Genomic DNA, 9,090 nt, shown 5'->3' on the forward strand with positions numbered 1-9,090 from the left:
GATGGCAGAGCAGTCGGACCATGAACTCGCTTCTCCTCATGACTACAACAAAACCACAACTGAATTTTAAACAACCATCAAAAAAAAAAAAAAAGAACAGAATCTAGCAAAAAAAAAGATCTTCTGCAACTGGAAACATAAAGAGGGAACCACAGAAGAATGGTAGGCGGGGTGTGCTCAAGATATAATTGGGCCCCATACCCCCCAGGTGGGTGACCTAGAAGCTGAAGATTTGTTAAGTCACAGAGGGCCTCCTACAAAAGTGAGAGCTCTAAGCCCCCCATCAGGCTCCCCAGCTCTGGTCCCAGCATTGGGAAGGGAAGGTGACCCCAGGACATATGGTTTTGAAGGTCAGTGGGGCTTGGCTGTGTGAGCCCCACAGGACTGAGGGAAACAGAGACTCCACTTGGGAAGCATACACGGAAATTCACATGCACCAGGTCCAAGATCAGAGGCAGTGATTTCATAGGAACCTGTACCAAACCTGCCTGCTGGATATGATATATCTCCTGGGGATGAGGGGGATGTCTGCAGCTCACTCCTGGGGACATAAAAGCTGGTGGTGGACATTCTGGGAGTGTTCATTTATATGAGGTTTCCTGGAGGCTGACATCTTGATTGGATCATTAACTCCCAAGACTGAGACCAACATACAGACTCTAGGGAAGCCTCAGGCCAAACAACATACAGGGTGGGGAAAAGGCCACACCCATCAGCAGATTCCCTAAGCCACAAAGGCCTCTAGACAGGACTCTACCCACCAGAGGTCCAGGACTAAGCTTCACTCAGCAGTGGGCAGGCACTGGCTCCTCCTGCCAGGAAACCTGCATAAGCCTCTAGTCCAGCCTCACCCACCAGGGGCAGATATCAGAAGTAAGAACACAACAATCCCAATGCCTGTGTAAGGAATCCACAAACACATACAAAGATAGATGATAAGAGGTGGCAAAAGAATATCTCCAAGGCCAAGGCACAAGATAAAATCCCAGAAGAAGAAACAAGTGATGAGGAGATAAGCAATTTATCTGAAAAGGAGTTTAAAGTAATGATGGTGACGATGTTTAGAGATCTCAAGAGGCACAGAGTGAAGTTTTTGAGCAAAGAGTTGGAAAATATAAAGAACACCCAGAGTTGAAGAACAAAATCACTGAAATAAATAACACAGTAGAAGGAACCAAGAATAGACTAAATGAGGCTCTTAGAATAACGGACCAATGAGCTAGAAGACAAATGAGTGGAATGAACTTAAATATAAAACAGAAACAGACTCACAGATATAGAATACAAGCTTGTGTTTGTCAAGGTAGAGGGGGTGGGAAGGGATAGACTGGGAGTTTGAGATTTGTATATGGACAGGTATATAACTAACCTAAAAAAAATAAAGTCTATTAAAAAAAGAATATTTGGGGAATGTATAGAAAAGAGGAATTCACCTCAATAGACAGGTATTGTAGACAAAATCTAGTGTAAACTCTTGGCTTGGCTTCATAGCCTCCAGAGGCTTTTAAAAGTCTAATCTCAGGTTCCTTATGAAAAGTTCCAGCAAAGCAAAATTAAGACACCATGTGGTCATACAATATTCTTGCTCTACTTACATAAATAATCAGACTAAGTTTAATGAGACTGGACTTATTTTGCAAACAAATTTGTCTATGATTCTCTCTGATAGAAGAGGTGGTGACAATAGAGGTAAAATTTTGCTTCAATGGAAAACTATGATGTACACTTCTGGGTCTGATTATGCACATCTTGGCAGACCTTGACAAATCCTGGATTATTGTAGATTCCTCCAAGTTCTCACTAAAGCTCTCCAAAATAGCATTTCCAATTTTTCTCCCTTATGACTTGGAATCATTGTGAAGGAAAACTATGCTTTTCCCAAGCCTGGCAAGTTGAAGCTAGAAAATTTATCAGAAACTTAAAGGAATTCACAACAGACCATGAAAAGGCAACTTTTGTGTCAGCTGCTGTGTGGGGCACTCAGCAAGTTCACCTGAATATCTGACCCCATCACCATGGACAATCAAACTGAAATCTGGTGCATCCATTGAATTGACACAGCTACACTCTCTCCACTATCTAAAGACGTTTTGAGCCCAACATCTTCTTGATTGGCTGCCCTCTGGATTCCATTTTTTTTTTAATATTACTCTTTATTTCCCCATGTGCTTTTCATAGAAACTACTATTCATTACGTGCTGGATGGCTAGTTCCCTCCAGCAAATGCACTCTACTAACAAGTCTTAACAGATGATTCAGCTGGTCCTTAATGAACAAAGTGTGTCTGAACAAGAACTGAGTTTATATTATTCAAAGGAAAGAAGAACACCTGTCTCTAGTTTCCTTGAGCAAGAAAGGGCCTGACATATATCTGGTGGGAACTCTAACTGGAAAAAGACACATGCACTCTAATGTTCACAGAAGCACTATTTACAATAGCCAAGACATGGAAGCAACCTAAATGTCCATCAACAGATGACTGGATAAAGAAATGGTGGTGTATATATACAATGGAATACTATACAGCCATAAAAAGAATAAAATAATGCCATTTGTAGCAACATGGATGGACCTAGAGATCATCATTCTAACTGAAGTTAAGCCAGAAAGAGAAAGAAAAGTACCATGATATATCACATATACGTGGAGTCCAAAAAGAAAAACAAAAGGACACAGATGAACTTATTACAAAACAGAGACAGACTCACAGACATAGAAAACAAGCTTATGGTTACCAGGGTGAAAGGAGATGGGGAGTGATAAATTGGGAGTTCAGGATTTGTGGATATTAACTACTATATATAGAATAGATAAACAATATACTTCTACTGTATAGCACAGGGAACTATATGCAGTAACTTGTAATAAACTATAACAAAAAGTATATATATCTGAATCACTATGCTGTACACCAGAAATTAACAGCATTGTAAATCGACTATACTTCAATTAAAAAAAATGATTACAAGCAGATTCTCTTACATAGACTGCCTAAGAGTCATGCTATAAGAAGCAACAACCTCTCTTCTTCCTCTCCACCATCTGTTCAGCAGCCGCTAAAAAAAAACTATGCCTGAGTGCATCTCCATCCACATTGGCTAGGCTGCCGTCCAGATCAGCAATGCCTGTTGGGAATTCTACTGCCTGGAACACGGAATCCAGTCTAATGTCCAGATGCCAAATGACAAGACCATTGTGGGAGGAGACGACTCCTTCAATCACTTCTTCAGTGAAACAGGCGCTGGCAAGCATGTACCCAGGACAGTGTTGGCACACCTGGAACCCACATTCATTGATGAAGTTCTCAATGGCACCTGCCACCAGCACTTCCACCCTGAGCAGCTCATCACACGCAAAGAAGATGCTGCCAATAAACATGACCATGGTCACTACACCATGGACAAAGTCATTTACCTCGTCTTGGACCAAATTCAGAAACTGGATGTCCAGTGCACAGGTCTTCAGGGCTTCTAGGTTTTCCACAGCTTTGGTGGGGGAACTGGTTCTGGGTTCACCTCTCTGTTGATGGAATGTCTCTCTGTCAATTATGGCAAGAAGTCAAAGCTGGAGTTCTCCATTTACCCAGGCCCCAGGTTTCCACAGCTGTAGTTGAGAACTACAAATCCATCCTCACCAGCCACACCACCCAGGACCACTCTGATTGTGCCTTCATGGTAGACACTGAGGCCATCTATGACATCTGCCATAGAAACCTTGATATCAAGTGCCCAACTTACACTAAACTGCATAGGTTGATAGGTCAAGTTGTATCCTCCATCACTACTTCCCTGAGGCTTGATGGAGCCCTGAACGTTCATCTGAAATAATTCCAGACCAACCTGGGTTCCTATCCTCACATTCCCTTCCTTCTGGCCACATATGCCCCTGTCATCTCTGCTGAGAAAACCTACCATGAACACCTTTCTGTATCAGAGATCATCAATGCTTGGTTTGATCCAGCCAACAAGATGGTGAAATGTGACCCTCTCCATGGTAAATACATGGCTTGCTACTTGTGTCATGGTGATGTGTTTCCAAAATATGTCAATACTGCCATTGTCACCATCAAAACCAAGTGTACCATCCAGTTTGTGGACCGGTGCCCCACTGGCTTCAAAGTTGTCATTAATTACCAGCCTCCCACCACAGTACTTGGTGGATATTTGGCCAAAGTACAGCAAGCTGTGTGCATGCTGAGCAACATCACAGCCATCACTGAAGACTGGGATGGCATGGAACACAAGTCTGACCTGATGTGTGTCAAGCTTGCCTTTGTTCACAGGTACGTGGGTGAGGGCATACAAGAAGGAGAGTTTTCTGAGGCCATGGCTCAGTCATGGCTGACCTTGAGAAGGATTATGATGAGGTTGGTGTAGATTCTCTTGAATGAGAGGGAAAGGTATACTAAAGTTAAAATATCACATAGGTGCTGCTTTATGGGGAAGCTTATTCTGTTTTCAACATTGAAAAGTTGTGGTCTGATCAGTTAATTTGTATGTAGCAGTGTATATTCTCATATACAATTTCTGACTTATGCTTTAAAACACAATGCTTTATTACAGACCCAAGCTATCCATTTATCTGAAGGATTTGAATAAAATAGTCACTGTCTTAAAAAAAAAATTGCAAAGAACGGGCCTGAAAGGATTAGTTGGTTGACCAAACTTTAATCAGACCCTTGAAACTTCTCTGAAGCCCATATTGGTACCCCCTTGTAAAATTCTCAGCAAGAATTCTGCTGAGAGAGTTTTGCATGAGGCCTTCATCCTCCAGGTCTGATCACCCTCAATATCTAATTAGGTTACTCATATTCCATCTTCCACAGCAGGTAATATCTGATAAATCTGACTCATTTTCAGCAAAAATCCCATATGTCTGTTTACCAAGAAATTCCTGGAGGCCAAGATGGTGGAGTAGTAGGATGCTCATGGCTTACCTTTTCCCACAAATAAACCAAGGCTCACATCCACGGTTGCACTCAGCCAACCAGAGCACCTGTAGAACTCCGACAGAACACCGTCCTCTTCAAAAGACAAAGACACCAAAAATCTGGTAGGAGAAAAGAAGAAAAGAAAGAACAGGCAAAACAGTGCAGGACCAGTCCTATGGGGAGGGAGCAGCAAAGGAGGACTAGCGTTCATTCACTGGGTCTCCCCTTCTCCAACAGAGAGGCCCACAGGATGGAGGGGCAGCCTCCAAGGCTAGAATCTGTACAAAGCAGACCTTGACTGACAGAACTAAGTTAAATGGGCACAGTGGGTCCCTGCAACACCCAGCCCGAGACACAAGCCAGCAGCTGGGGGCCGGAACGGGCTGCCTGAGCCGGGCGGAGGACTGGGACGGCTGCACAGAGGCAGCCCCGGGAGAAAGCAGGGTGCTGTGCAACGTGGATGAGTAGATGCACAGGGCAGAATAACCTCGACCCTCCATAAAACAGCACAGCTGATGTGCCCTGGGGGGAAGGATGCATATCCCCACCTCTGAAAATCTGTGGAAGGCTTTTCGGTGAGGAGAAGAGGGGCTCAGGCACAGCTGCCTTATTCTCCAGCGATTGGCACCCAGGCGGGGGCGGGGGTGAAACCAGAATCCGTGCCTAGGGGCTTCACAGCCTCAAAGGCCAGATGGAGACTTGTTTGCAGCCCGAGGCACATAGGATACTTCTGCCCTGGTGCCTTGCTGATTTTGCACCACCAGGACAAACAAGGACCTGAGTTTGGGCACGGAGCAGGGCCGGGACTGTTCCGCGGTCTTCCCAGGGCACATCTGTGGAATGCTGACCCAGGGCGGAGCAAGCCGCAGTGTGGAGCGACGAGCTCCTGGAGACGATGGGTGGCCGCCGCATTTCCGGCAGGAACTCAGCCCCTGACCAGGGTGCTGGGAGGGGCTGCGATCCACCGGCACACATGGCCAGTCTGCAACATCTGACTACAGCATCGGGAGGGGCAGTGACCCACCTTCCCACAGGGAAGGAGAGCTGCACCTGACCTAGTACTGGGAGGGGGCTTGATCTGCTTGCCAACAGGCACTAGGAGCAGCACAGACTACGGCACCAACGTAGGGAATCTGGAAACAACAAGCAGAGTTCGTGAAACAGAGCTAAGACAGAAAGACTTCTCATTAAGACACAGTCTCCAGGAGAACACCACCTCCATTTTTTTAAATCTGTTTTTAACTGTTCTATTTTCTATTACTGTTTTAATTTTTACTTTTTAAACAATTATATATCCCACCAGTTTTAATCCCTTCTAAATTTTTCTTTTAAGAAAAGTTATTACTATTATTTTACAAAATTATTTCTTTTGGTATTGATCTCCTGTTATTGATTATACACAGGTTTCAAATATATTTTCTCCTCTTTTCTCCTTTTTCTTTTTTTAAACATTTTAAAGAGATGTCTCAACCTGATTGCTATTCTGCATCAACTTGCTCTTCTATTATTAATAATACACTGTTTGGAAACCTTTTTTTCTCCCTTCTTTTAAAATTCTCTCTTTATTTTATCTTTTTTATCTGTTGTATTTTATTACCTTTTTAATTTCTACTTTCTCAACAATTGTATATGTTTCTAGTTTTAGTTCCTTTTAATTTTTTTCTTTTAAAGTAGTTATTATTTTTAAAAATCCATTTGATTTCATTTTCATTTTTTTATTTAGATCCCCTGTTATTGTTTATAAATAGGCTTCAAATACCATTTTTTCATCTTTTCCCTTTTTTTACAGGGTTTTTAAAAAGACATCTCAACTCAAATGCTAGTCTGATTCAAATTCCTCTTCTATAATTAATTATACACTGTTTTCAAACCTTTTTTCTCCCTTCTTTTAAAATCCTCTCTCTCTCTCTCTCTTTTTTTTTAAAGTTTTATTCCTACATAGGCACTAGATAGATAAATAAATAAACTGCTTAAGGACCACAATAGATAACTGATACTCCATTAGCCACAGTACCAGAGAGATATAAGCAAGATGAAGAATCAGAGAAACCATTCCCAATTAAAAGAACAAGATAAATCCCATGAAAGAACGATCAATGAAAGACATTGATAGCATACAAGATCAAGATTTCAAAAAAGGAGTGATCAAAATACTGAAGGAACTAAAAGAGATAGTGTTTAGAGATATAAAATATGTCAAAAATGAAATGGAACTTATAAGGTGGAGCCAAGTAGACTTGGTAAAATCATTGGTTGAAATGAGAACTGATCTAAAGGCTGTGCAAAGCAGACTAGATAATGCAGAGGAACGAAAAAATGAGCTAGAAGACAGGACAACAGAAAGCACACAGAACAACTGTGAGATAAACACATGAAAACATAAGGGATCTATGGGATAATATAAAGCGTACAAATCTTTGCATAATAGAGGTCCCAGGAAGGAAAGAAAGATCAAAGGGGAATGAAACGGTATTTGAAGAAATCATGACTGAAAACTTCCCAAACTTAAAGAAGAAATCAGATATCCAAGTACAGGAAGTACAGAGGGTCTCAAACAGGAAGAACCCAAACAGACCCACACCAAGACATTTCATAATCAAGATGGCCAGAGTCGAGGTTAAAGAAATGATCCTAAAGGCAGCAAGAAAAAAACAAAGAGTGAATTACAAGGGAGCCCCCATAAGTCTCTCTGCAAATTTCTCTATACAAACACTAAAACCAGAAGGGAGTGGCAAGATATATTCAATGTCCTGAATGAAAAAAAGATGCAGCCTAGAATAATTTATCCAGCAAGGCTATCCTTTAGGAAAGAAGGAGAGATAAAGAATTTCACAGAGAAGCAAAAACAAAAAGAGTTTAGCAACACTAAACCCATGCTACAAGAAATACTGAAAGGACTACTCTAAATAGAAGAGCAACACTATGCTACAGAAATGAGAAACTCATAACTGGAAAGGTGATAACTACTGTGAATTACAAATAAAATAAACGTGAAATTGTAGAATACATATAAATCATTAAGATTGGGAGAGGGAAGCAAGAAAATATAAGGCTTTTTTTCTTTCTATTTTAAATTTTTTGTTATCAGTAGGATGGATTCAAGATAGAGTAATGGGCTAATACACTTAAAAAAAAAAGATAAACACAAGCCAAAAATTCTCAAGGGAGTCATAAAAACTAAATAAAATCCATGATAATAGAAAGGAAAATTACCAAACCACAAAAGGAAGAAGAAAGGAACAAAGAGGAAAAACCAAATCAACTGCAAAAATAAGTTCAAAATGGCAATAAACACACATCTATCATTAATTACTGTAAATGTTAATGGACTAAATGCTCCAGTCAAAAGACATAGAGTGGCAGACTGGATAATAAAACAAAAACCTTCAATATGCTGCATACAAGAGACCCACTTTCAGGAGAAGAACACATATACATTGAGAGTGAAAGGAAGGAAAATGATATTCCATGCAAATGAAAAGCCAAAGAAGCAGATGTAGCAGTACTGATTTCAGACAAAATAGACTCTTAAAAAAGACCATAAAGAAAGATAAAGAAGGACATTTTACAATAACTAAAGGAGTAATACAAGATGAGGATATTACACACGTTAATCTATATGCACCCAATATAGGAGCACCTAAGTACATAAAACAATTACTAACAGAGATAAAGGGGAATATTGATGAGAATACAAACATACTCAGAGATTTTAACACTGCATTAACATCACTAGACAGATCGTCCAGACAGAAAATAAATAAGGCAACAGAGAAATTAAATGATACAATAGAAAAAGTAGATTTCATAGATATTTTCAGAGCATTACAACCCACAAAAATAGGATATACATTCTTTTCAAGTGCACGTGGAACATTTTGTAGGATTGATCATGTATTTGGGCACAAAAGAAGCCTTAACAATTTTAAGACGATAGAAATTACCTCAAGCATCTTTACTGAGCACAATGCCATGAAACTAAAAATCAACTACAGAGAAACAAAGGAGAAAAAAAGGAAAGCATGGAGATTGAACAACATGCTATTAAAAAGCCAGTGTATCAACGATGAAATCAAATGATAAATTAAAATATACCTTGAGACAAATCAAAATGAAAACACAACCACACAAAATTAAAGGGACACAGCAAAGGCAGTGCT

The 9,090-nt window shown here is 40.5% G+C and overlaps 1 pseudogene; it reads left to right on the plus strand.

Annotated features, from left to right (window-relative positions):
* Window positions 1-3,069: 3,069 nt before the first annotated feature.
* LOC102522666 lies at window positions 3,070-4,390 on the plus strand (annotated as a pseudogene).
* The last annotated feature ends 4,700 nt before the right edge of the window (window positions 4,391-9,090 follow it).

Source organism: Camelus ferus, chromosome 27 (genome assembly GCF_009834535.1).
Source record: "Camelus ferus isolate YT-003-E chromosome 27, BCGSAC_Cfer_1.0, whole genome shotgun sequence".
In the NCBI taxonomy this organism is placed as follows: Eukaryota; Metazoa; Chordata; class Mammalia; order Artiodactyla; family Camelidae; genus Camelus; species Camelus ferus.